The sequence below is a fragment of the Corvus hawaiiensis genome, chromosome 26, assembly GCF_020740725.1.
Source record: "Corvus hawaiiensis isolate bCorHaw1 chromosome 26, bCorHaw1.pri.cur, whole genome shotgun sequence".
Lineage (NCBI taxonomy): Eukaryota > Metazoa > Chordata > Aves > Passeriformes > Corvidae > Corvus > Corvus hawaiiensis.
In genome coordinates this window covers 27,987,851-28,015,302 of record NC_063238.1, presented here as the reverse complement: position 1 = coordinate 28,015,302, position 27,452 = coordinate 27,987,851, and positions in this window count along the sequence as shown.

Here is a 27,452-nt window from a genome sequence, read left to right as displayed (position 1 = left end):
GTTAACAGAACAAATACTTTCTTTGCTACAAAATTTTCCACATTTGACTAAAGTGAAATACACCTTTTTAAAAAGGTGAAATACACCTTTTAAAAAATCTAATCAAAGCAAAAAAAACCAAACAAAAAAAAAAAGAGAAAATTTGCAAATGTGCTTTACAATGTATACATATTTCTATGGATTTTCACTTAAATATAAAAGTACTCACACCTCTCCCCAGGAAGCCCCTTTTATTTTTTTTTAACCATCATAAAATTCAATGTTTCCTCTTTTCCAATTATCTGTGACTTCACCTAAGTAAATTAAATGTCCTTTTAGAAAAAGTTCGTTATTGCTAATGACATCTGTAAGACTTCCCTTGTACACTGAAGCAGTCACTGCTTCGTAGAAGGCCACTAAGTTGGTCAGACTGGACTTGGCCTTGGTGAAGCCACGTCAGCTGTCCTGAATCACCTCCCTGTTCTCTGTGTGCCTTAGCACAGATTCTAGGAGGATCTTTCCCATTATCTTCTCAGGCACAGAGGTGAGGCAGACAGGTTAGTAGTTCCCAGGGCCTTCCTTTCTGCCCTTTGTAAGGATGGATAAAATGGTTTCATCCTAAAATATTATTGAAAGAAACCATGATGAGTGGCATGAATTTTATGATGCTAATTTTATTCTTGCTAATAAAGGCAAAGGTTATCCCCTGAATAACTGTTTATTCATGTAGTAATTAATCCTCTCAAAATCAACATATTAAATCTGGTCCTGGATGAAGATTAAGACAGTTTACTCCTTCAAGATTCTGTTTCCTGAACATGTGAAGTAGTTTCACTGCTTTGAGCAATAGTAATTAATTACAGCACACATAAGTGTCACTGTCATATACAGTAGACCATTATTATTAAAAACATGTATCTAGAGGGTAGAGATCTTTTAAATCACAGCATTTCTTGTTTAAGATAATGTCCCCTTATCTTAATGTCCACAAGCTCTCATAAGAACACACCACTGCAGACTCAACTGGTTTAATCTTTTATGTAAAAGGAAATATTTTGCCTAATCTTGAGAACCTTCTCTTGAATAGAAGTTACAAATCTTCCAACAAAGTTATTTTACTTTTTATGAAACTGCAGATATTAATCAGACTGACACATACTCTATTCAGAAAGAATAAGTAGAATCATAGAATCATAGAATGGCTTGGGTTGTAAGGGACCTTAAAGATCATTTAGTTCCAACACCCCTGTCATGAACTGAGACACCTTCCACTAGATCAGGTTGCTCAAAGCCTCATCCAGCCTGGCCATGAACACCATCAGGGTTGGGGCATACACAGCTTCTCTGGGCAAGCTGTTCTAGTGCCTCACAGTAAAATGTTTGATCCTAACATCTAATCTAACTGTACTCTCTTTCAATTTGAAGCCACTGTCCCTTGTCCTATCACTACAGTTCCTGATGAAGAGTCCCTCTCTGGCTCCCCTATACACCCCCTTCAGACACTGGAAGATGCTGTGAAGTCTCCACAGAACCATCTCTTCTTCAGGCTGAGCAGCCCCAACTTTCTCAGCTTGTCTTTATAGTATAGCTGGTCTTGTCATCTTATCAGCTTTGTGGACTTCCTCTGGACTTGCTGCAGCAATTCCATGTCCTTCTTATGTTGGGGACACCAGAGCTGGATGCAGTACTCCGGGTGGGATGTCACAAAAGCAGGGTAGAGGGGCAGACTCAAGTCCCCTGTTGGCCATGTTCCTTTTGATGCAGCCCAGAATACAGTTGGCTTTCTGGGCTGCAAATGCACATTGCCAGCTCATGTCATTTTTCATCAACCAGAGGACAGCCAAGAAACTAAAAGACAGACACAGTAACAATTCTATGACCCTGGGTCACAAATTGAGTTGCTGAAGCAGAAAGCATATGGGGTACCTAGCAGCACTTGAACACTTTCAGATCACTAAGAAAGGTGCTAGTCACTCAAGATAAAATATAAAGGTACAGGGTCCATTTCTCTTGCCCTACTTTGAAAAATACAGGTAAGGATGTAGAGAACAAGGTAACAAATAGTTGTATACTGTCAGCAGGTTACTGGAAAGTCTTGAGACAATGGGTAAAGATATTTGGGTTTATATCCTATTTAACAGTAAAATACATTATGTTTCTTTTAGATTATAATACTATTCAATATCTGCAGTGTTGTACTTGAGGAGCAAACTGATTTCAATGTATTTCTTTTCATCTTAGATGCTTGGATAATTTCCTTGCCAGGTTTTATTTTTCCTTGTCCAGATGCAAATTATTTTTTCAAAATGAGTTTGACAAATTTCCAGATCTAATTAGGAGTATTTTATATTTATCCTAAAGAAGTAACAGGACTCCAATAAGAGTAAAATAACACAAAATCAGCACCCTCTTGAATAGAATGAATTGCAGGACTAGTAAGGTCTAGTGCTGCACATTATACATGGAAATATACTCTGTACCAATCTCTGCATGTTTACAATTAGCTAGATAAACAAGGTAAAGAATCCTCTGGAATGAAAAATACAATTTTTTATAAAATTACTGATCGTCATCAGAAATTAAATAATCATGACAGGTCACAAATAACAACATGCTTTGGACCTATGAGTAGAAATGCAATAACAGACAAAACTGATTACCCAGGTTTCCTTATGAGAAAGGTCAGAAAATGGGCAGAAAAATAGGCAGAAAAACCTGCAATGACATAAAGTTATATTCTTAAAATTTTTTCTAGGAATTGATGGAATTTGCTATATTATATCTATGTCTTGTGCATTGCTGGTTCCAAAGGACAGTGCACTATTGCTATCAGGACACACACCAGAAATCTCCTGGCCTGGAAGCTGTCTACAGATATAGGCAAGACTGATTCCCTATCTTCCACAAGACAGATTAATTTCCTCTGATATCACAAGTATCTTTTTGGTGTCAATCTCCACAATTTCTATATTGTTCTGAGTACTATCCTTTGAAATGAGAATATCTTAGTCTAAGAGCACTGAGATATTCTGGTTCTGATTACAGTACTTCCTAAATATGAGAAAGCATGAGATATAGTGGGAGATACAGATGTTCATCACACTTAAATGACTGCTCATGAAGTTGATTCAATTTACCATGGAGGTTAACCATCACCTGTGCTAGAAATGAGTAAGTCTAAGTCACATTGACTACTCAACTAAATATCTGTTGACTATAATGGGAGCTTAAACAGGTAGCTTACCTGCACATGTGGAAACATGGATTTTATTGTTTTAATGTTAAAATTAATTATCCCATTGTAGGTGTCCCAAAATGGACTTCTGGAAAGGCAAGAAAAGAAAAATATGCACTGTTTTTTACCCTGGGATCACATGATGATTAAGTGTAAAATTTAGAAACAGGCATGTAATTTATTTGTTCAATACAACTATAATAACCTTTCATAATTTACTGTAATAGTACTGAATGGCACTTTGAATATGTGTCTTCAGCTTGCATTTTATTTTTTCATAAGATGAACTAAAGCATAGAAAGCCCATTTTTCAAAGCTTTTAAACTGAAACCGCAGTAGTAGCTCACAACAGATTTTGAGAGGGATTCTATACTAAATGCCAATAATTTTCTCACTCTGTGAAACAGTAGTGAAACTAGTACAGGATGTCAAAGGAGAAGTACGGAAATGAGCGAAAATATATCTTCTGATGGCCTCTGTACTATTTTTATTTCTTCCTGCCAGGGGCTGCAATCAAACAATGCACAATGAATATTCATTATAGAGCTGAGTAATCGATTCTATTATTTGCTTTTATACACTTCACAAAACTAAGTTCAGAAGAGAAAGACACATCTGGTTGGATGATGAAGCAATGTCTCTCTGACTCTTTCACTTCCAGAATGCTGACAGAGACAGTATTCAGGAAATGAAACATTCCTCAAGAGTTCAAAAACTAACATAAAAGACCATTTTCACTGTTGTAAATAACTTAGAAATTTTTTTGCTGACAGCAATATAAATGTGCATATTTATGTTATCAAATGTATGATCCTTAATAATTTGCGTTAAGAGGGTCTAGGTTTCACTCTATATGTGGAATATTCTGTATAAAACGCCCTGATTTACATCATCGTCAAGTTACTTTTATTTACACTTTCATGTTACTCTTACAAAAATTGATACGAACTAAGTCTTGGGAGGTTTATGAAAAAAAGGTTTAGAAAAAGGTAGTATAAAAATTGTGTTTCAGTTGCCAAGAAGCTGAAAGGCAGAAAGAGATAATTTTTTTTTATTCCTACTGGTTGCATCACTGCTACCATGCAAATGACTTCTTTTTCATGTTCTTGTAGCTGTGAGAAAAACTCATGGGAAACTGTCTTAAACATTTTGCTTATCCAAACGTACAAAAACTTCTCAAACCTTCTTTAACTTTACAGGTCTGATGGGAGTAGAAATCTTTCAAAATGTTATTTTCCACCTGTGTTCTCTAACTTTTAGAATATTTATCCAAATCCCAGTGTGCTTCCATTGCTGCAATGCCAGTGTCATTTTAAGCTTTCTGTTCAGCATGATTTTCACTGTATAGCTTCCCTCACTCTTTTATGTTATTTACATTAATAAAGGCAATTTATGTGGCTCCTTTGTTTAATAGAAAACAGGTATTATTAATTCATGATCTGTATACTAAGCTGGAACCTTATAAACTCATAACAAAGAAGGCTGGTGTTAACAAATATTTACACTAAAATTATTAGGTGATTCATAACAGTGCATATAGAATTTGATTGGTATTTCTTCCTATAGTTAAGGCATCACAGAGCATAATTAAGAATACTTAGAAACACCACCTCCATCATTTAAGAACGATCCATTATGTTCTTTGTCTGACTGAAAACAACTTTTGAATATAAATGTCCTAATTTCTTCTTAATCAGCAGTTCCACAACACACACACAATGATATAGAAAGTTTTCAAGTTTATCTCTTCATGAACTCATGTGCCTCTGTAGAAAAATCTAGAAAAAAATTTGTTGAAAGAAGCAATTTAAGGAGTGATATGATTTTCAGAAGAAAATTAATTTCTAAGAATTAACATTTGTGTTCCCATCACAGAAGTTTGTTTTCTTGTTTATTTTGCCCCTTTCTTTGAATGCAGACTACTCTTGTATGTTCTTAACTTTGGCAGCGGTTAATTTGCAGATGTTTTCAAAATGTGAACAATGCAGTGTGACCAGTATTTCTCTGTAGGCTCGTCAATAGAATATATAAAATCGGTAGATGGGGAAGAAAGAAAATAGTCAACAAAATATTTTATTGTGTGGAGTGGGAGCTGGTTTTTTTTTAAAAAAAGCAGGTTTTATGCTAGTTTTTCAAGTTTCTCTCCCCTATCATCAGGGAAATACAAAAGCTATTGGAAGTGCTGTCTTTTGAACAATGGCTAAATTCATTTAGAGTTTAGTGCCAACAGGTAAGTAATATGTATTTGAGCCTTCTCTCCCATTTTCTATTAGGGCAGTGAAACTGTGTGATCAAGAGCAAAAGTAATCTTTAATAACATAATACAAAGGATGTAGGCAGTTTAGCTCAGTATCAGATAAACATTTACTCTGAGAATCCATGTAAATCAGAGGAATCACTATTTGTGAGTCTTGGCCCTGGACGTGCTTAATCAGCCTGAATTTTCTATTAATGACTTCTGAATAGTCGTGACAAAACTAATTACTTTAAAGATGGGCAAAGAGTTTTGGCAGGAAAAGACATGACATTTTATAATGGTAAATAATATCTCCCCTTCTCAATATGCATCACTGCTGTACTATGTGCAGTGCATACAAAAAAGGAATGGATTATGCATTAAGTTCATCAAATAAGAATTCTAATTCAAGGGTTTTTCACAGTTCTGAGGTCTTCTAGGTATTCTTAACAAGAAATTTATAGGATTGATCTCATGGTCTCATGTCTGGGGTTTTTTGCTTCTTTTGTGGCTGGATTGGTTTTTTGTTTGGTTAGTTTTTAACTAAAGTAGAGGGGAATTCAAGGAGAACGAAAATGGATTAGAGAATAAAGCACTATTCAGGATTTGTTGCAAGACTATTACAGACTGTTCATCTTAGCTTTACCACTCACTTGAGTCCGAATTCTTCAAGGTCATCTTCTTTGCTTTTAAATACAACATAAATCAAATTATCAGCCTTGCTATACAAACACATTCCTGAGTATTAAAAAAAGCATTTGGATCATTTCCTTAGGATTGTTTTCCTTAAATCCTCAATGATTTTACTCCCAGCCTGTAGTTGAAGGATATCAGCATTTGCTTTATATTATCTAGTCTTATTTCAGATTTGAGGGGGGAGTAATTACTTAGTAAAAGGTAGAATTTGCATGGATTTGCAATTTATTATGGTATCACTTAACATTCCCAAGCTATGGAATATTATACATTAAATAATAGCGATGATAAAAATTATTATTATGCAAAGAAGATTTTTTAAAATAACTCACAAGTGCCCAGTTCCCTTCCTTGTATTTAAATTGTTATAACATGTTATTTCCTCTTTTGTAATGATAATGGGGCATATAGCAATTTTCATGCTAGAATTGGAAAACATTTTAGAACTATACACAGTATGTAATAGATGTGAGATAATATAATGCTCTAGGGATATAAAAACAAGGAAGGTAGGCTGGTATTTAGGTTCCAAGCTAACCAAAACCAAGGACTGCAATACTTATAGTACTGTTCTTTTGTATTTGTAGGTAGAAGAGTGTTGATAACACAGCATCTTGACTACTGCTTAGCTGTACTCACAGAGCATCAGGGCTGTGTCTCCAACAGTCCTTCCCCAACAAAGAGAGGCTGGGGGTGGAGTAGAGGTTGGGAAGGGACACTGCTGGGACAGCTTACCCAAACTGACCAAAGGGATATTTCATACCCTATGACATCTGCTCAGCTACGAGAAGGAAATTTGTTATAAAGGCTTTTCTTTCAAAGAAACCCTAAATTTTCCCCTACTTTCCCTTAACTTCTTTTAAATCACATCCATAGTTAATGTATGATTTTCTTTTTTCTTAGAATTAAATTCACTAGAATTTGTTCATCTTTTTCCCTAGGTTTTTATGAAGAGCTTCTACTTCAAAAAGAGTCCAAGACACTTCTAATAGATTCAGCAATATTGAAATATCTGTTTTCTGAAATCTACTTAGTAGAAATCTATTTTATATTAATATGATACTTTCAGCAGACTACCATTATTTTGTGGCTTTCTTAGAAAAAGATGTCTTGACTTGTGTCTGATTGTTCTAAGGTTCTGCTCAAATTCATTATTTTGTTTTAGGAGACCATTCAAAGAAAAAAATGGCATTACTAAATTCATCAGTGTTGCTGTAATTTTCCTCATTAAAAGGCAGTGTTTTCCCACTGGCTTTTGGAATTTCTAACCATCAACTACTATTAAAAGATCAGTCAATTGTTTGAAATTCATTATGAAAGCATTTTTCAGATGGAATAACTAATTGAATTTGACATTAGATGTAATTCAGGGTGAGGTAATTAAATTTTGTCTGCTATTGACACTGGTTAGTCACATGTATATTTAATTTTATTTCATAATTTTTAGAATAAAATATAACAGTATCGAAACAGTTCTACAGATTTAAGACAATCCCCATTTTTTTATTTCACTTTTTTTTTTTCACTCAAATATAAACTCAAAATTATGGAATTTACAGTTTTAAACTGGCTCTCTGTTATGTTAAGGTATTTAAATGCAAGCTGTCTAAAAAGACTTAAAAAAAAAAAGCAAAAACAAAAGGAAACAGAAATCAAAGAAAATAAAATTTTCTGGAAGAGGAAATCTGAGTCTTTCTCACTTTTAGATCCTTGCCCACAGAATAAGGCCCTCTATCCTTTATTTTGCCTGAAGATTTCTCACATTCTGAAAAGTCTTCTTTAACATTGAAGAATATCAATAAAGATGATTATCTTTCAGTTTTGCTTGCAGAAGTGTTTCCTGATACACTATTTCACACGTATTTTCTTGGTCTGAGAGTGACCTTGTCTATGACACTGTGTGAGAGAAGCAAGGATTCATCTCAATTTTAGCAACATGAATGTTGAGTCCTCCTCTAAGCAGTGCGTCTTGGTTCCTAAATCCCACTGGAATGAGGAGACGACAATGTTTTCTACCCCTAATGCACAGTGGTAGAACAGGGAACCTCATTGCCTCCATGAAACACAGAGAGGTTTCACTTTCAGGTCACTACTTCCAGTCTTCTTGTGTTACATTACATTGGAAATCTGTGGCAGAAGTGGCAAATTAAGCCCATCTGTGGAATCTCAAGTGAAAACTGGTAGTACTAGATCCTGTTTGTAAAGAATGGAAAAAACTGAACAAACAAACCTTTGCTCATAAGAGACGTAGCTAGGAAAGAGTCTATAGATAAATCACAAAATGTGAATCTGAAGTGCATTTTCTTTTTAAAGGTAGCACTTCTCTTCATATTGGAACAGGCATTATAGTTTATATTCAAAATACACTATGCTGCTTGTAAATGATATTAAAAGTCCTGCACTGCCTCCCAAGGGCCGTTTCTAGTGATTTAAGGGGAAAACTGATGTGAATGCTGAATAATCTCATTTTCCCTTCTATATCCCATTAAAAACTATGCTTTCTTGAAAATTTTTTTTGCTTTATTTTCCGCCTTCTACAGTTATGTTGCAAGAAGTCCTTATTTATGGTGGAAATTCTCACCATAGTTCAATTCCATTATATTTTACTGAAATTGACATCCTAAAAAAAATGCTCCCACTTATTTTTATATGTGTCTCATTTTTCTTCTTCACCAGACTTAGCTAAGTAATTACAAAATAAAGTAAGTTCTATGAAAAGGTAATTGTAGTTTAACACCAGTCAAGTACTAGGACGAAAATTAACTCTATCTCAGACAAAACCAGGAGAGCAATGTAAAAGAATTAGAACTGTTGGGCGTTGATATACTACAGTCTGCAGTAAATGGTGATGGTAAATAGCTATTTCAATCTCAGTATAATAGCAATGTAAGGAAGTTATATTGCCTAATTTTGTGGGGGACAAATCAGTTGCAAATTATATAACCAATCACAATTTAACAGATTTAGAGATTACACATTCATAACATTAAAACTGTGTTTTTTCCCAACAAATTGGTAGGAATGAATATTCATGTAGTGAATATAAAGGTTTTTTTATTTCCAGTTAGAAATCTACAGGTAATAAGATGTTCACTGTAGAATAAGAAGTGTTTTCAATTCACTAGGGAGACTTTATCAAAAAAAAAAAAACCCACAACAAAACAACCCCCAAACCAGACCCTGTTTGTCTGTAACTCATAGATTTTCTAAACACTGCACTTGAAATTTTTAATTAAGAAAATGAATCTTTTTCCATGACATGTTATTAATGTCATAATAGTTAAAATTCTATTAGACTTTCAATAGCATATCTCAATTTGTATCTTTTTAGTACTTGGCTTTAGGGTCTTTTCTCCACTCTAAGCCTTATTCTGCCAGGACATAACTCTGGGACGTTTATATGGAGAAATTATAGGTAATAATCTTTTGTGATGTTATGAATGGAAATTTAATTTTCAGTTTAGAGATTTAGTTTATATTTTTGGACGTGATGCATTTTCATAAGTTTCTTACTGTAGCTGTTGTTACAGTGAACTGAACATCAATGACCATGAACATTAACACAATTGTTCCACTGTAAATCTAATATTAAAACACAAAGAATTTCAGTAGGAATAAAAACTTAATTACAGTCAAATAATTTGATAGTATATCAGCAAATTTTATACATTTTCATGCTCACTGTGTCTTGATTTCCTGATGAGTCCTCCTGATTAAGGAAAAAATTATTTCAAACTTACAAAAATTTTCATTTTAGTGACATTGACTAGTAGTTACAAGGAAGTTCACACTCATGGGATGAGCTCTCTGAAACATTTCCTTAGAAGGGCTCATGCAGTTAGACAGCCTCATACACTGGCCAGCCTGATTCAGTCCAGTTTGCAGTATCCATCTTCTCTTTTAGAGGTAATAATGGCCAGGGTCAGTTGAAGAAAAAAATGCTTTTGTGCCATGTGTAAGAATAAATTAAACATTAATCTGAATATAAACTACTTTAAGATTACTTAGACAAGGTCTCCAACATTTTGCTCATCAGGAGTTACTCATCTGGCCTTTAATTAATCTGATGATTCTCCTCCATTAACTTTCAGTTCAGTTCAAACTTCTGTTCACTACCATGACACAGTACTGATGTTTAGTTTCTGATTCTCTGTACTCTCAATCTTTAAACTCAAATTAGTCATGGAATAAGCTGAGTTGGAAGGGACATTCAAGGATCACTGAGTGGAACTCCTGGCCTTGCATAGGACCGTCCCCAAGAGCCACACCATGTGCCTGAGAGTATGGTCCAAATGCTTCTCTAACTGTCTCAGGCTTGATGCTGCGACCACTTCCCTGGGGAGCCTGTTCCTGTGCCAAACCACTCTCTGGGGTGAAGAACCGTTTTCTAATATCCAACCAAATTGTCCCCTGGCCCAACTTCAGGCGGTTCCTTTGGGTTCTGTTGCTGGTCACAACAGAGAAGAGATTGATTAAGTACCACAAGATTGCTTCTTACTTCAACTGTTGTAAATAGAAGAGCAGTTAATCTTTCTCCAAATCTCTCTGAAACACTCTCTTCTATGACTAGAAAGCAAAGAAAATAACTTACTGTGTATTTGTCTACTAAGTAAATAATACCTTTTTATCAAAATCAGCTTTTTAATAGATACAGAGTTTTAAACTTCTGTCAAAAACCTCTCCCACAAAAGTATACACTGGACAACTACAAAGAATTGAGAATGCAATTCAAATGTATACACAATTATTAAGATTAGAAAGGGATTTTGTGAAATTAGTTTTGCGACCCTACTTGTAACATCAGAGAAAAAAGAGGACAAAGACTGGTATACTTGAAGTATGTCAAAGATTTTCGCATTCCAATATTTCGGATCGCCATCTATGATTTAACCAATCAAATTTTGCACTAGGGAAGATCAGATCCAACAGTCAAGTAGGAAATTCAAGTGTTTTAACTGAAGGTTTAATACTTATATCCTTCCTGATAATGAGTGGTATGGCACCTCCAGCCTAGATCATTCACTTTGTGTATGTAATCATCTGCTGGTTGGGCCCTTTCTTGAGAAGACCAGTCCTTTTCATGAATCATACCCTGGCAAAGATCCCAAGCACTGTATGCATCTGCAACTCAGCTTCTCTACTTTAAAAAGCTCTGCTGCTGAGTTTTGAAGTCATCTCTCGAAACTGGGTTCCCTCCTTTGGAAGATAAGAGATCCTTGATTTGTAAAGTGGTTATGATTATAATGGACACTAAAGTTTGTATACAATTGTACATGTGTATATGTGCGTGTGTGTATTTGCTTACATATGTGTATACAACATGCAGTGATCATTACTATGATTCTTAATTTTTAGTAATTGCTTTAGACAAAAGAAATGTGTAAGGAATGCCTTAGTAAAGATATTTTAGTAGGGAAAATACATCTCCCTGCTACAAAAGCTAAAATAAAGCAGCAAGCATGATATGAAGCACATAGAAAAGCAATGCTGGCTGGAATTTAGGCAAAAAAATGAAGAGTTTAAGTGTGTACACCAGTATGTGTGGGAGCTTAGGCATGAAGTTTTAGAGGATTTAGAAGAGAGTGCCAGAGAATTAAATTTTGGGAAGTGGGAAAAGACTTCCAGCAGTCATATTTGTTGGCATGCATGCTGATCTTCCCAAACACATATTATTCAGAAACCATTTCCTATACCTGTTCCTTACTTGGAAGTCTGGTCAGATTAACTATGAGCTAAAGTTTATGCTCTCAAGCCGCCCCGGGGCTTAGCTTCCAGCAATCCTTTATAGTAAGCATATTAGTCATCTTCAGCTGGAGATGAACTTGAAAAATAGCTGAAATATCCTCCAAATACCAACCAGATGTAGAACTGCCACAGGTTCTACTCATGGGAAAAATGTCACTATGTCTGTTAATCAACATTTTATTTCAGCTGAATCTCTTTTCACAACATTCTGAGGACAGTATTCAGGCATGATATGAGAAATTCAATAGCACCTCACTGCAGGTGCATAGGTTATGCCATGTCATATGTGACCTCAGCTAGCCAAGTGCAACGTTTTCATCCTCTGCCTCCCTATCATCAATCCCAACTTTCTCCAAACTGTTTTGATCTTTCTCTAAATTCCACTTCTTCAGACAGAAGTACTTTTTAGACTTACCTTATCAGTACCCCAAAGTGTTTACACGTCAGAAAGAAATGGCATAAAAATAAGTTCTATTCATCAGTGACAGGCAAATATCTTAATTTTCATTAGTTTTGACAGGACTTAGTTTGCCATAGGTAATACATGTTTACAAGTTGTATTTTATTAGCACATCACATCATGTTGCAATGAATTACAATTTGTCACATAGTATTACTATTATGTTGTATCTGACAGGACACTGCTTCCATCTAAACACACTAAGAAGTTAGCAAACTTATGGGAATTTTATGCGTTTTGTCTATATCTTCAGCTCTTAAAAGGTGGGGTAGTTTGTTATTGGTCAGCTGAACAGTACACTGGTAATGTATGTTTTGGCACCAAATAGTATAAATGATTGACTGAAATCTTAGGGGTTTTTTTCCCATGATTTTCTGGCTTTTAAAAATTCAATCATTAGCAAGTTTTAATACAACATATAAGCTCCAACATGCTTGAAGCTAGAATCCACTAGTGGCCTAATCCTGCACCATTTAAGTAATTAGGTGCTTTGTCACCACCTTCAGCTGTTTGTTCCCTTTCAATAAAAGTGCTCAAACTCAACTGCACTTCTATGAGTGAAATGCAACGTATTCCAAGCAGAGTTTATTCTGATTGTTTCATAGAATACCACAATAGGATTGCAATGCTAACAGAAATCTTGTGCAACTGAGGAAAAGTAATTAGAAAGGATAAATTAGACATGCTTTCAGGAAATGATGGAAGAACATTGATCTGATGACTCCTTATACAGTCATTTGTGTATTTGAAGCAGAGGTAAAATCTCATGAGACTTAGAAGAAATTATTAATCTATGCAAATATTTATTGCAGCATGCATGGGTCCTCCAGTCAGACAGACGAGGATTCCACAGTATTAGATAGTTCTCATTTTAACCTAATAAAAACATAGAATAAAAAAAATAAGAGAAAAGAAAAAGTTTTTACTACTAAATTAATGGACTAACATGATTAGACACACAATTGAATATTTAAATAGTTGTTTAACAAAATCTTTTTTGAGAGGTGAAGCTTTCGGCTGCTTTAGTAAGAGCTTTTTACAAGTTATAATGAACATACACTGTTCAAAATACTCATCTAGACAGGAAATCTGATTCAGAATCTATTATTTTGTTGCAAATAGTTGTAGTTTAATTAATTACTCTTTAATATTTCCTGTTACTACTGGTTGCTAAGAGTTTCATATTGATTTACAATTATATTTTCCCAGAAAATCTTAACTGCACCTAAACTGTGCATATTAATTTTCTATAAATTATATATTAAAATCCATATATATAAAGAACATAAAAATTTAACTCTATCATTCATGAAAATGCCATCAGAATCAAAGCAATTTCACCTCTCTCCATCTTAACAAAAAAGCTCTTTACATTCATTTTAAAGCATCTTGTTTTATGATGATGTATTATGAATGTCTTCTTGACCCAACACCTAATTGGTCACCACCACCACTGTTAAGCTTATAAAAAACTGCTAAAGCTTTTTCATTCTAATTTTTGAAGACGTGATTTAACAAATGTTTACTGAAATATGTCTAAGTGATTTTGCGTTAAGCTGCATGACCTGTCAACATTAATTTAATAATTTCATTATGATCTCTTTTATATGCATGATTTTTTTTCTTCTTGGTGTGATGAGTTGACTTTGGCTGCTAAGTGCCCACTGAGCCACTCTCTCACTCCCTCTCCTCTGTGGGACAGCAGGGAAAATAAGATCAAAAACTCATGGGTTAAGATAAAGTCAGTTTAATGAAGAAAAGCAAGGCTACATGGAGAAGTGAAACAAAGTAAAAAGATTCATTATCTATGTCCAATCCTCATGCAATGTCTAATGTCCAGCCAGTTCCTCGGGAGTAGACACTCAATAGGTACCTTGTCATGTTTTTTATCAAACTGACTAAATCACAGATGTTACTCAGAACTTCTTACATATCATTCAATGATTTCTACTTGAATAAAGCCTGAATGTTGCAACTTTATTGCTAAAGAGGAAAGGAAAATAAACTTCCTACCATTAAAACCAAAGGAAAAGAAAGGCATTGAGTCAAATTAATTTTATTGTTTACTGCAACCAGAATTCTTAAGCCTTTCATTGGAAAAAGTTGTAAAAATGTAGCTTTGTACAAATTACACCATTTTAAAATTTCGCCTTAGTTTATAAGCAGGTAAAATTTAAAAACACCTGGAAAAAACATATTTTTATTTTGTTTTCAAAATATAAAATAGGATTAATAGAATAGGAAGATTCTAGGGGGTTGTTTGGGTTTTGTTTTTATTTTTTTTTTATTTTGAAGGTATATTTTCACCTTTTTTCTATTAACTGTAAGTTAAAAAACCCTTACGTTTAATAGCTGAGGATTACAAAAATGCCTTATTTCATAAGGCACTGCTGACATCTAAAATGTGAGCCCTTTTTTAAGTTAGACTAATACAGCTCTATACCTAGAGGACAAAAAATTATATGCATATTTCAATAAGCATAAAATAAAAAATATAAGAAAGAATATACAAAGTATCCTCCCCATATTCAATCTGAAACAATTATACCTAGGAGGAAAGGTGCAAGAATGACTTTTAATGTAATTTTTTTGTATGTTTATGTTGAAAATAATGTAAAAATTAGAAATTATTTCTAATTAATAGTTAGTTTCATGATTAGTTTACATTTTTTCCTCTTTTTTTTTAAAACTTTCATGAAAAGCAAATGTTTATTGGAAGGACAATCATACGAATAAGTTAATACCAGAATATCAGCTACAGTGAAGTCATGTGGCTCACAAACAAGTAGGGCACCGTTTGCGAGAATAGTTAGTAAACAACTAACGCAGACCCACACACACACAACCCTTTCTCATTTGGCCTGCTAACTTTGAGAGAAGAGCTTTATACAAAGTTTCTGCTGAGTATCAAAACAGTTTTTTGATGCCGGGAATCTAAAGGAGCAGTTGAGCTGGGTTTATTTCACATGAGTAAAGAAGAATTGATTGGTGAAATGCCTATTGAGGCAGCCTTGACTCCAGCTACTATGAGACAGTGCTGTTTGAGATCCTGATAACTGAGGTCCAGGCAGTCCCAGAAAGGAAAGAACAACCAGCAGAGATCTGAAATGAGTTATGTGGAGAATTTCACTGACACTGATAGCATTTTTGAGATAATTTAAAACTGTTTTCAAAAAGTTTATATATCAGTCTCTAAGAATTCAATAAATCATAAAAACCACAAAAACATAAATCAGCTACTCATGTAGCTGATTTATGTTTTTGTGGTTTTTATGATTTATTAATAGAAGTACTTATGTACTTCAATTAACAGCTCCTTGGCACCAGTAGTGGTTCTCCCCAGCTAGAGTTTTCTGTCAACCTTTTCTCTAATTTGTGTTTAGATTTGAGTAATTGGTCTAGTACTGAATGTGGTTTTTTCAGAAAACTGAAAATTATTTACCAAATGTTATAGACCTGCAGATGAAAAATCATTTTCATTTGGATACCTGAAAAGAAATTTCTTTTGCAAAACCAGATTTTTTCATATCTATTCTGTGTCCAGTGAAATCCCAGTTGATCTGGTGTCAGAGACTGAAATAGTTCATGCCTCAAACATTGATATAAAGTTTTAAAGAAGCTGCAGCCACAGAAACTGTTGCAGTGGGGATTTTTGCAACACGCATAAGACAGCAAGGCCCGTGGAAAAATATAAGGACCGATTCTTGATAGATGTTTTTCAGAGATGTTTATTTTCCAGCTGCATGGAAGGGGACTGCTGAGGAACTGTAGCAATCACGGGACAAACAGGGTCCTTCCCGGGCAGGGGAACACAAAACAACCAATGGGGAACAAGGTTGACCAGGGAGTAGGGAAACCCAGTGTCTCCCCCCGGACTCCATGCCAGAGGGGAGGAACCCCAACAAGAAACCTCCTTGAAGAACTTTGGACTGTTAGTCGAACTGCTGATTAGATAAAAGGAAACCCACTGTTCAATCATCTCAGGCTGAGGGAAAGGTATGCATCCACAATAGGCCAAAGCCACCATCTGAGTTTGGGGTGGGGAGGAGAGCACAGCTCACAGAAGCCAGGTTTACACAGACTCCCTCCAACTGAGTGGGGAGGAGGAGGTTTTGGGTACATGGCGTAATCTCTGGTGAGAGGCAATAAACACCCATCCTCCAATTACACAAACTGGCCCAGCTGTGGAACCCCCAACCCCACAGGACACATCCATGGGACATTCACGTGAGAGGCTTGGCCCCACAGGGCTGCACGTGATGCAACAGACCCAGAGTCTGCTGTGAGAGACTGCCCCCCACCCCAGGGGGACATGGCCAGACATGCCCACCTAGCCTGAGCATGTACACGCATGGGACTCTCTGCCTTCTGGGGGGACCTTCACCACCAAGAAGACCAGCTGGAGAGGATCAACGAACAGCATTGGGATCCATGGAGTGGTGATATTTTCTTTATTCTGTCCCTGTCACTCTCTTTCTGTCTACTTCTTTCTACTTCTTTCTTTCTCTCTCTCTCTCTTTCTCTCTCTCTCATATCTACCATCAATAAAACCCATATTATTGTCACTGGCATATGGTCTCGTTTGCACCTTAATTTGGGCAGAGGAATTTCCAAGGAACCTTAATAATAATAATAATAATAATAATAATTGGATCATAACATCTGGGTACACTGTTCTTTTGTCTCATATAGTTTTACTTAAAAAGAAAGGGTAAAAAAAATGTTGCCTTAAATCCATGAAACACTGATCTGGCATAAAAGCCCCCTTTTTATTTTGCTATCAGTCAGCTTGTCTAGAATTCCTGATAGTGCTTTGCCTCTGACACAGTCATATATAACATGAAGTATTTGTAAGTAACACATCATTTCTTGGATATGCACTTGATAGTCATGTTACAAAAAAATCAAATTATTTCAGGTTTCTTTAAAGCACTAAATAAATTACTTTCAAATTTTATACACAGCAAAGAATGTACAAATATTTATACAAATACATAAAATTGAAACGCCTACAAAATTCACAAGTTAACAGCAATTGCATTTATTGAGACTGATGATTTTATTACTGAGACAGTTTAAGCCATCAGTGCCTATTTCAATTTAGAAGGTTCAATTAAACAAAAAATCAAATCTTTATTACTTTTAAAGAGGGAGTATTAAACAATACCATTTTAGTTCAGATTGAGACCCAGCCTCTACTGAATTTCATTCTGTTCCTTATTAGATCCCTTGGTCTATACTTAACCTGCTACACAGGAAAAAGGAAATCAAAGCAAGAACTCACTATGCAGAACCTCTTCAGGTGGTCTCCAAACCAATCCATAAGGGAAATCAACCTTCCATTTCTATATATATGAAAGAAACCAAAAAACCCCAACCAACCAGCAAACTAACCAGAAAAACCCCAAAACATACCAAAGAAAACCCCTTCAAATTGATGTCCTTTATTGTGTTCTATGATGCAATATTTCTTATAAACTTAGAAACTACATCAAATAGCTTCCTGAAGCCAACGACATGGTGTTTCTTTGGCAGAGAGTTCAAGGGAATGAAGAGGAGATAAGCTTTAATACTCCTTGTTTAAGAAAACACAAGGAACTCCCGGATGCATAACATCTGCTCGGAAGGACTGCTTGCACAGCAGGTGCTGCCTTTCCTAGGTCTGGGGACTGGGGACTTGGCATGTACTTGAGGACAGCTGCCTCACTCTGCTTGTCATACACTGTGTAGATCAATTCTGAATAACCTGAATGCGCAGGGACAGGTTCAGATGTGGGAACTAGTTACTTCTCATACTTAATTGGACAGAGAGAATTGCTGTATAGGACAGTAAAATACACAGCATTTTCCTATAGGACAGCATTGTCTCAAAGGAATAGCATGATTATTTTACATGGACTAATAGCGATAGGACAAGAGGGGACAGTTTTAAACTACAAAGAGAGATTTGGATTAGATGTTGGGAAGAAATTCTTTGGTATTAGAGTGGGGATACCCCATTCCCGAAGTGCTCAAGGCCAGGCTGGGTGTGGCTTTAAGCAATCTGATCTAGTGGGACGTGTCCCTGGGCATGGCAAGGGACTTGAATTAGATGATATTTATGATTCCTTCTGAACCAAGCCATTCTATAATTCTGTGAATCTACGATGTACTCCTTCATGCCCCAAAATGTGAATACCTTCTTAGATATAGACACAAATCTTTTTACAACCAGAGTTGCCCTTCCATTCCCTTCCATTCCCTTCCGTTCCCTGCCCTGCCCTTGCCCTTCCCCTTGCCCTTCCCCTTGCCCTTGCCCTTGCCCTTGCCCTTGCCCTTGCCCTTCCCCTTCCCCTTCCTTTTTTTTCTAGTCAAATCATGATTCCTTTAATTCACTCACAAGTGAGTGTTAGTTCTGGTAAACTAATCTGCCAGACTGATCTTGAACACCTCTTAATGAGCCTTCATTTATTAAGGTGATTTACTGGTTCAGTGGAACTGGTAGCATAAATAATAGTCTGTTACGTTTTCCCTTTAATTATGTTTGTGCATAAAAACTGGGGGTCTCAGTCTCTCAAAAATAATTATTAATCTAGGAAAATGTAATTAATACATTATTAGGATTTCTTGAACCATTTAAATGTTTTCTTTTTAGAACCAAAACACTCCATCAAAACATTTTTACTTCATTCTTTTCGCTTTAGGCAGATTGTTCTGAGACATCTGAGCTCATGCCAGTGTAGATTTACCACTGCTGGTGCATACACAGTCCTAGCTATGAAAAATGTCACCTGGACTCTCTGTGATTCATGAACTAATTTAGTAAAAGGTTTGTGAGCTCTGTCTCTCAGCTATGCAAAGCAGCATCTCATTGCATAATTGTTCATTACTGTTACTGGTCTGTAATTTTCACAGTGTGCAGATTTTAATTACAAAGGAATAGCTGCTGCCTTGCTTGGTTTTTCTAGCTGGTTCCATGGCAAAGATTTGTTGAGGGATATAGGAAGATATATTTAAATCTAAGACATTTATTCTTACAGAAATTTTTTATGAGAAGGCTTATGAATCTCACTCTGCTCATTTAATATTTGCCCAAAACATATAAAATATTTCCTTAATGTATTCCTCTGTTTCTCTAGGACCAGTTTATAAAATATCTGAAATGTACAAGAGCCCAAAATTCTGAATCTTACATCACCTCGAAGTATAAAGTCTTATTTTTTAAGACTGATAGCCATTTACAACTTTGGCCATACTCTCCTCTTGTAAGTTGTATGTAGTAAACACAGGGTAATCATCTGCCCTCTATTTTTAATGGTAAAATTTATTTAAATATTTTCTTGTAGCTATGCTGGGAAAAGTGAATCAGTCAGTGAAATCTCTACATAAAATGCCAAAAAATATCTTCATTGACTAGATGACATTGCTTCTGGTGTTCAGCCCAGGGAACAAAACCAGGTTGTTCACAAAACCATAAAACCACTAGTCCAGGTTGCTCAAAGCCCCATCCAACCTGGCCTCGAGCACTTCCATGGATGGAACATCCGTAACTTCTCTGGGCAAGTTGTTCCCATGCCTAACCACCCTTACAGCAAAGATTTTTGCCTAAAGTCTACGCTAATTCTACCCTCTTTCAGTTTAAAGCCATTTCCCCTTGTTCTATCACTATATGCGGTTTTCAACAGCCCCTTTCCCCCTCTCTTGTATGCCTCCTTCAAGTACTGGAACATGCTCTACCGTCTCTCCAGAGCCTTCTCTTTTCCAAGCTGAAGAACCCCAACTCCCCCACGCTGTCTTCATAGAAGTGCTCCGCCACTGTTGAGACAGTCACGACACACACACTCTCTCCATCCCGAGCAAAGACAAAAAGCACATTTATTATCACGCAACTTCTTTTATACACTTTCTTAGCTACATGTTCATTGGCTATTATTTTGCTACAATACAATACTATTGGTCGTCTATAGTGTACACACATTCTTTGCTAAACATCGGCTAGTATCCTCCATTTTGCAGCTGTTACAAGTTTTTTCTGTTGTTTATCCTCTTGTTTCTGCAATTCTTATGGGTACAAACTGACTGTATCAAGAGAAATGTCTTCAAGGCCTTCAGACCAGCTGTTGGTTCCCACAGTGCTCCACCCCTCTGATCCTCTTCTGGCCCTCCTCTGGACTCACTCCAACAGGTCCAGGTCCTTCTTATGTTGGGTTTCCCCCATATTCTGACTCAGCAGCCTGTTGTCAGGATGATCAGGCTGCCAGAAGGCTCTACTCTGCTGTAATACTGCTGTACACTTTTAGTAGAGCTGAAAAGAGGCATGAACTTTATTTAAGTTTGGGCCAATATCTGGGTGAGAGCTTCAGAAAAAAACTACCAAACTACAGAAAGTTCCCTTAAAAATGAATTCCTTCAAGTGTCATCATGAGACTCTGGTTTGAAGACTGAAGACCTTTTGAACAGAAAAGTTTCATGAATACTCACTCTGCTAAATTTCCTGGGTTAACTCTGATGAACAAAGTTTCATTAATAATGTAACTAAGAATATGCTTTGTGTAACTCTAATCAGCTATCAGCGACTGGTATTTGTGCCATAGCATTGCAATGATTGCCCCTATGATAATTGTTTTTATTTTTTTAGAAACCTCTTTCACCTCTGTTAAAATGTAAAACAATATAACTGAAAAAATATCAGTAGTCTATCTGAAGGGACTGTGAACAGAAATACCCTTCACACTGAATCTTTTGGTGCCTAAGGCTTATCAAAAGATCCTGAAAGAAAAAAAAGCAAACAAACAAACAAAAATCCCAGCAAATGCATGCTTATGAAAACCTCCTTATAGAGTTTTTCACACATGAAGAAACACCTAATCTATAATTACAGTGAAAGAGAGTGATGCCTCACTCTGAGCAGCTGAATTGATTCTTGCTGATGCATTTAGGGTTTCTCCCAGACATCCTGAAAAACGAGTGTACTAAAACCAATCATTCAACTCTCAGCACTCTGATGTCCTAGTAATACAAAAGGGTCTGAGATTACTTAATATTTCACAAGGCTTTGCCATGTGATCAAATGCTCTCATGTCAATGGGACCATCCATACATGGAAGTTAAATACAAGGAAGGTTTTCAAGAAATGTGATATTGAATACCAGTGCAATAAACATTCTGATTGTCTACATCTTAACTGGACGAGAAGGATAGATTCTGGTTTGAACCATATAGATACAAAATAAGTCTTTAATCAGTTGGTTTATGTTAAGCACCTAACTAATTTCTACTCAGCTAAAGCTATGCATGCATTCTGGTTTAGACATCAGATGACATCTTCTTTATGACAAGGATCATTTGCTCACCTGCTTCCCGAAACTGATCCAAGTAAAAAAAGAGAGAGAGAAATGCAGAGATACAGGAGAAGGGATTAGAAAAGAGATTTGAACATTCCATTAACTAAAATCTTTTCCCAGGAAAAAAATAAAATTGGCAAATCTTTCCACTTATGCTGTAACCTGAAAGAAAAATTGTAAAAAAATGGCAGGATAATGTGCTTTAAATACTTCTCTCTAAAGTGTTGACAGAAATAGCAAAGGACTGCTTCAAAATACTGGTAATTACAAAGACTTGCGAGAGGAAGGACATATACTATGGAAATACAGAAAACCAATTTACTTATTGTCTTCGTTTGAAAGACAGGTGTCTGCTAAGGAAGGCAGGAGCCTCCCTTGGAATGGAAAATATGACCCCCTTCCCCCTACATTATTATAATTTTGAAATTAAGGGGCTTTCAGGCAAAGATATGAGAAAAGGAACAACTAGTATATATAACAAGTATATTTATATAACTTCACTAGTATATATAACAAGGCAAACAAACAGCAACAGTGTCAGCAACAACAAATAAAAGGAAAAATAAACCCGAAAAACCCATCAATGAGTCCCTTCCCACTCTTTGAGCAATTTCCCCTTGGGTGCAGTTCCGCTCGCAGCCAGCAGGGGCGCTGGAGGCTCCCGGTGAGCAGGGCAGGTGCGATGACTCCCCCTTGGCTGCAGGGGGCGCTCCACAGCGAGCTCGGGGACCACGCGGCACTGGCAGATGGGCTGAATGGTGACAATGGGCTGCAGCAGTAATGTCAGAGCAGCAGCTGGAACAGCAGGGCAGGCTCACCCAAGGTAGAAAGCAGGAGGTGGTAGAAACTCTGCAGCTGTAGCTGGAACTGCGGGGAGGCAGGGCTGGAACAGCAGGGCGTTGTGGCAGGGTAGGGGGTGCAGAGCTACAGTGTAGTGAAAACTCAGAGCAGTGGGGAAAAAAAAAGTGGGGGCAGGACAGTGGTAGCCTGGCTCTGAGTTGGGAAGGGAAAAGCGCCCTGGTGGGGGGGGAAGAGGGCTCGGGATCCTGGAGTTTACCCCTGGGGCACGCAAGCAGATGGTGAAAAGTCCCTTTTTTAGTGAGGCACGGTGTTAATAAGGTCTCAGTGCAACAGCCACTCCCTGGAGCAGAGCTCCACTCACGGTAGAAGAAAGGCAGCAAAAGGCAGAACCCCGCAGTGGTGATGAATTCCCCCCACAGTGACTGAAGCCTCTCTCCCCTCGGAATGCCAAGAGAACAAGAGAGCTAGGGGCTGCACCCAACCGTGTTTTCCCAGTCCAGATCTCACTGTATCCCTGCCCTCCATGAGAAACCCCAGGTAAAGAGAGAGTAGCCGGCTGGACCCCTCCCCTGAGTTGTGGCCACTTCTTTTGTTCTTTTACGTATCCAGTCATTATTGTCTCCTAGCAACACATCAGGGGGAAAATTCCTTAAGAGAAAGAAAACAAAAGGAGAACTCCTAAAACGCGAACACTTATTTTTATATGACAGCTGTCTCAGTGATATCATAATTTTAATCAAAAGTGTATCAGAAAGTTCTGTAAAATGATTGTCCATGAGCTACAAGAATCTATAATATTTCTTTTAAAATATTTTACTACTTTTGTTTTTTAGATGTCTCCTTTTGTTTTCAGAAGATCTACTTTAGCAGAGTCTCTTTTATTTTTAACCTTGCTGTCTCTAGGAATCAACACTGATAATCCTTGGTATACAACACAGTTCTAGAAGAGCTTTAACTATGTTACTGAAAGAGGACAGAGAGGCTTCTATAATTGTTCTGCAGCAACATTTAGTGCACTGAACAAAAGATTTGGGTTTGTAAGGGGGTTTACTGCAAGTAGAATTTGGAAACACACTGTAGATTTTTCTGGCTTATTATTTTATTACATGTTCTTGCAATTAGTAGGAAAACCATTGAAATGCTTAAACAAAGCAAACCCCTGTAACACTTTAGAAAAGTGTTAGTGGTTTAGAAAAAGTAGACTGTTTCCTGATGCAAATTAAGAAGGAAAGGCTGGGTGCAAGAGTGAGTATGCAAGCAGCAGAATTGGTTGTTCAGGCCAGAGCACAGACTAGAAAGCAGAGCAGGATAAGTGTTTTGGTATGTTTAGGGTCTTTCATTATTACCCTATCCTTGAGTTAGATGTCCAGACAACTTCACAGAGAGCTGACAGCCTGGTGGTACATTAAATAGTCTTGACTGCTCACCTCACTGACTCATCTTTTCCTCTAAACTTGCCTTTTGCAACCAAGTTGAGCTTCTGTATTACTTACTGATGCTATGCCTGCCTTTCCTGATGTATGAGCTGACAGACAGATGCAGATTCTGAAAGTTCCTCAGCAAAAGCTACATGTATTTTTAGAGAAAATATTAGCCGACAGAAGCCATGGAGGGTTTGTGCATCATGAAACATTTTATATGAAATAAAAACATGTCAGTAGCACTAAGATGTTTTGTGACCAAAGCCTGACTGCCAGTGTTGAAACATTTCAAGTTTCCCTCTCTTTGGACTTGGATTTCTCTCTCCCAGGTGTGGTACTCCTCCTGAGTGTGTTGGTTTTGCACAGCCTGATTCTTGGCAACAGGGAGGCCACAGAGGTGGCTTCTGTGAGAAGTTCCTGGAAGCTTCCACCATGTCCAACAGAGCCAATCCCTGATGGCTCTGAAGATGGACATACTGCTGGCCAAAGCTGGGCCAATTAGAGATGATGGTAAGACCTCTGTGATAACATATTTAAGAAGAAAATCAAAACAAAGAGGCGGCACAGTTTAATTCCAGCCACAGAAGAGGAGGAGGTGAGAACATGTGAGGGAAACAACATGGAGACACCAAGGTCAGTGGAGAACGAGGGGGAGGAGGTGTTCCAGGTGCCAGAGCCAAGACTCCTCTGCAGGCCATGGTGACGACCATGGAGAAGCAGCTGTGCCCCTGCAGCCTGTGGGGATCCACAGGGGATGCAGAGATCCACCCGCAGACCGTGGGGGAGGTGCCCGTGCTGGAGCAGGTGAATGCCTGGAGGAGGCTGTGATCCAGTGGAACACCCCGTGGAGAGAGGGGGCCCTTTCTTCCAGGCTGGAGCAGCCTGTCTGTGGAGGACTGCACCCCTTAGAAGGGTGACCCATGCCGCAGCAGTGGAGGCTTGGGAGGACTGTATGCCCGTGGGAAGGACTCAACGTTGCAGCAGGTGTAGTAGGACTGCTGCTCATGACATTGGAACCACGCTGGAGAAGATAATGGAGAACTGTCTCCTGTGGGAAGGGACCCCATAGTCTCACAAGGGATGGATTCCTCTCTCTGAGCAGTGGAAGAAAACCTTGGGGGACAAACTGACCAAAAGCCCCACTCCCTGTCTCCCTGCACTGTTGGTGGGAAGGAGGGAGGGGTTAGGGGAAAAAAGTGTTCTTTGGGCTTATTTTTAGTTCTCATTATCTTCCTCTGATTTTGTTAGTAATAAACTCACTTTGTAAGATGAGCCTGTTTTGCCCTCGGAGTGTTTCCTCCCAGTCCTTATCTCAACTCATGAGCCCTTCGTTAAATTTTTCTCTCCTGTGTCCAGCTGTGGCAGAGGAGGGTGAGTGAGCAACTTTCGCGGGTGCCTGGCAATTGGCCAGTGTCCAACCATGACACTGAGCCAACCCCCAGGCTGCAGCCAGACTGCCTGGGGGATGCTGCTGTACTGCTGACAAAGACCAAAACTGCCGATTTGTAGTTGAGCAAATGATAAAAATAATGGTGTATCAGCACATTCCCTTATCCTGTTTAGTTTACTGTTGCACATATTTCCAAGCAGCCTTCTGTAGGGAAAAGCAATGCAGAGATACATGAGCTAGCATAAATTTACTGGAAAAAAAACCCCAACCAACAACATATGGAATGCCTATTTTGGATAAGGCAGATCTCTTATACAGCACATATGAATTTTGATTAATTAAACTCTTTTTATTAAATAATGCATAGTAGTCTTGACATTGTGCTTGCACTGATCTGTGCAAGTGCTTCTTTTGTCAGCCAAAAAAGCACGGTATTTTTAAGGTCTTCCCTAGCACTCCTCACCACACTGGCATTGACTCACTAAGATGTGAAATATTATAGATGTTTTTCTTCCCTGACAATTGTCTCATGGAAAAGGTGGAAGAACTGGTATGTTTAATGGGAAAGACTTAGGTTCCCCAGGTACTTGCAAAGTGAATCTGAGTGAGTGAGGCATTCCAACTAGTACATAAGTGATATATTACAGGATCAAGTAAAAGATAAACTAATAAAATATACTCATGCAGATAAGACTAAATAACCAAAGAAAGTAGGGCAAGTCTTTCATCTTTATGTTGTTTGGTGTAATCCAGGTCATACTGGTATTAATTTACTGAGAGCAAATTACTACAGTGAAGTAACAACAAAGTGAAGTAACTTTATCATATTTTCTACATCAATTTTATTAACACACAAACCTTCAATAATTGCTGACTCATCTAGAAGAGTAAAGAACCAAAAGTTCAGAACTGAAAAGATATTGATAATAGATTTTGCCTCTCATCTTGGAGATGCAAACTAAATTGGGGTTTGGACAAGTAAATTGGGCCATACAGGAAACTTCCGTTCTTATCATCTAAATTGACTTTGCAAGTATATGTGTATAAGACATTTCTCAGTGCCATGATATTACAGTTACCTACAAATAAAAAAAAAAAAAGCATCTAATATAGTGTAGTGGGTTGAACCTGAGTTGATGGACAGTCTTTTAGACCAATGACGCTTCTCACAATTTACATATTTAAACCGCACGGAAAGGCGGGACTTCCCCTTTTGTCCGAGCTCGCCTGCTGGAAGGTGGGGGGGCTCCGAGCCTCCAGGCCCCGCCGGGCCGGGCCAGGGCCACTGCCCCTTCCCCTCTTTTTCCCAACGCCGCGGCACGGACCCTGGGTCACTGGGGGGGACTGTCCCAGAGCCACAGGCAGCTAAAACCAGCCATGGACTGCTCACAGCTAAACCCATCCAGCGCGGCTTCTGGGGACAGGAGGGTCCTTCTCCTCTCCATGCGGAGCCGGCGGAGTCAACGGGAGCCGGCGTAGCCTCCTGTCTGCAGCCAGCACACTTCGCGCTGAACTGAAGAAGACACCATGCAGCCAAGCAGCACAGAGGGAGCGAGGCTTTCCCCACCGTAAAGCCTGAACAAGAACACTCTTCAACATGGCAGCTTTGGAGTCAGAGAGAAAGAGAAAGTGAGTCACGTGGGACGAAGCTGAAAATGGTGACGGGAGAAAAGAGGGCGGTGCCGCGATTCTCGCGCGTAGCTTAAAAACCTTCTTGCATGCTGTGGTAAGAAACTGTAATACCACAAACTGTTTGTCTCTTTAATCCATTTGAAGTACATGGGGGGATGGAGAATCCTCGTGTGGCCTGTGAAGCTTGTGAAGAGTGCCTATGCCGGGCTATATAGAAGTAGTAAGAGGCTGTTAGAGACTTGTGGTGAAGAAAAGCCCTTTGTGTGCAGGCCAAAATAACTTATCCTTAAAAAGATTAATAACCCCATGTGATGGCCCATGTTTTGCAGTGTGAAGGAACTGTGAGATTTTTCATGGAAGAGATGCTTAATACCACAGCAGATTGATTGTTTCCAGGCAGGTCTGCTGTTGGTGGCAGTTTGGGAACCATGTGAAACTGAAGAAAACCCTTTTTTCCTTAAGCATAAGAGAGAGACTTTTCAAGAACTGGAACACTGACTAACATCCCATGTTCTGTTATCCTTTGTGCAAGTT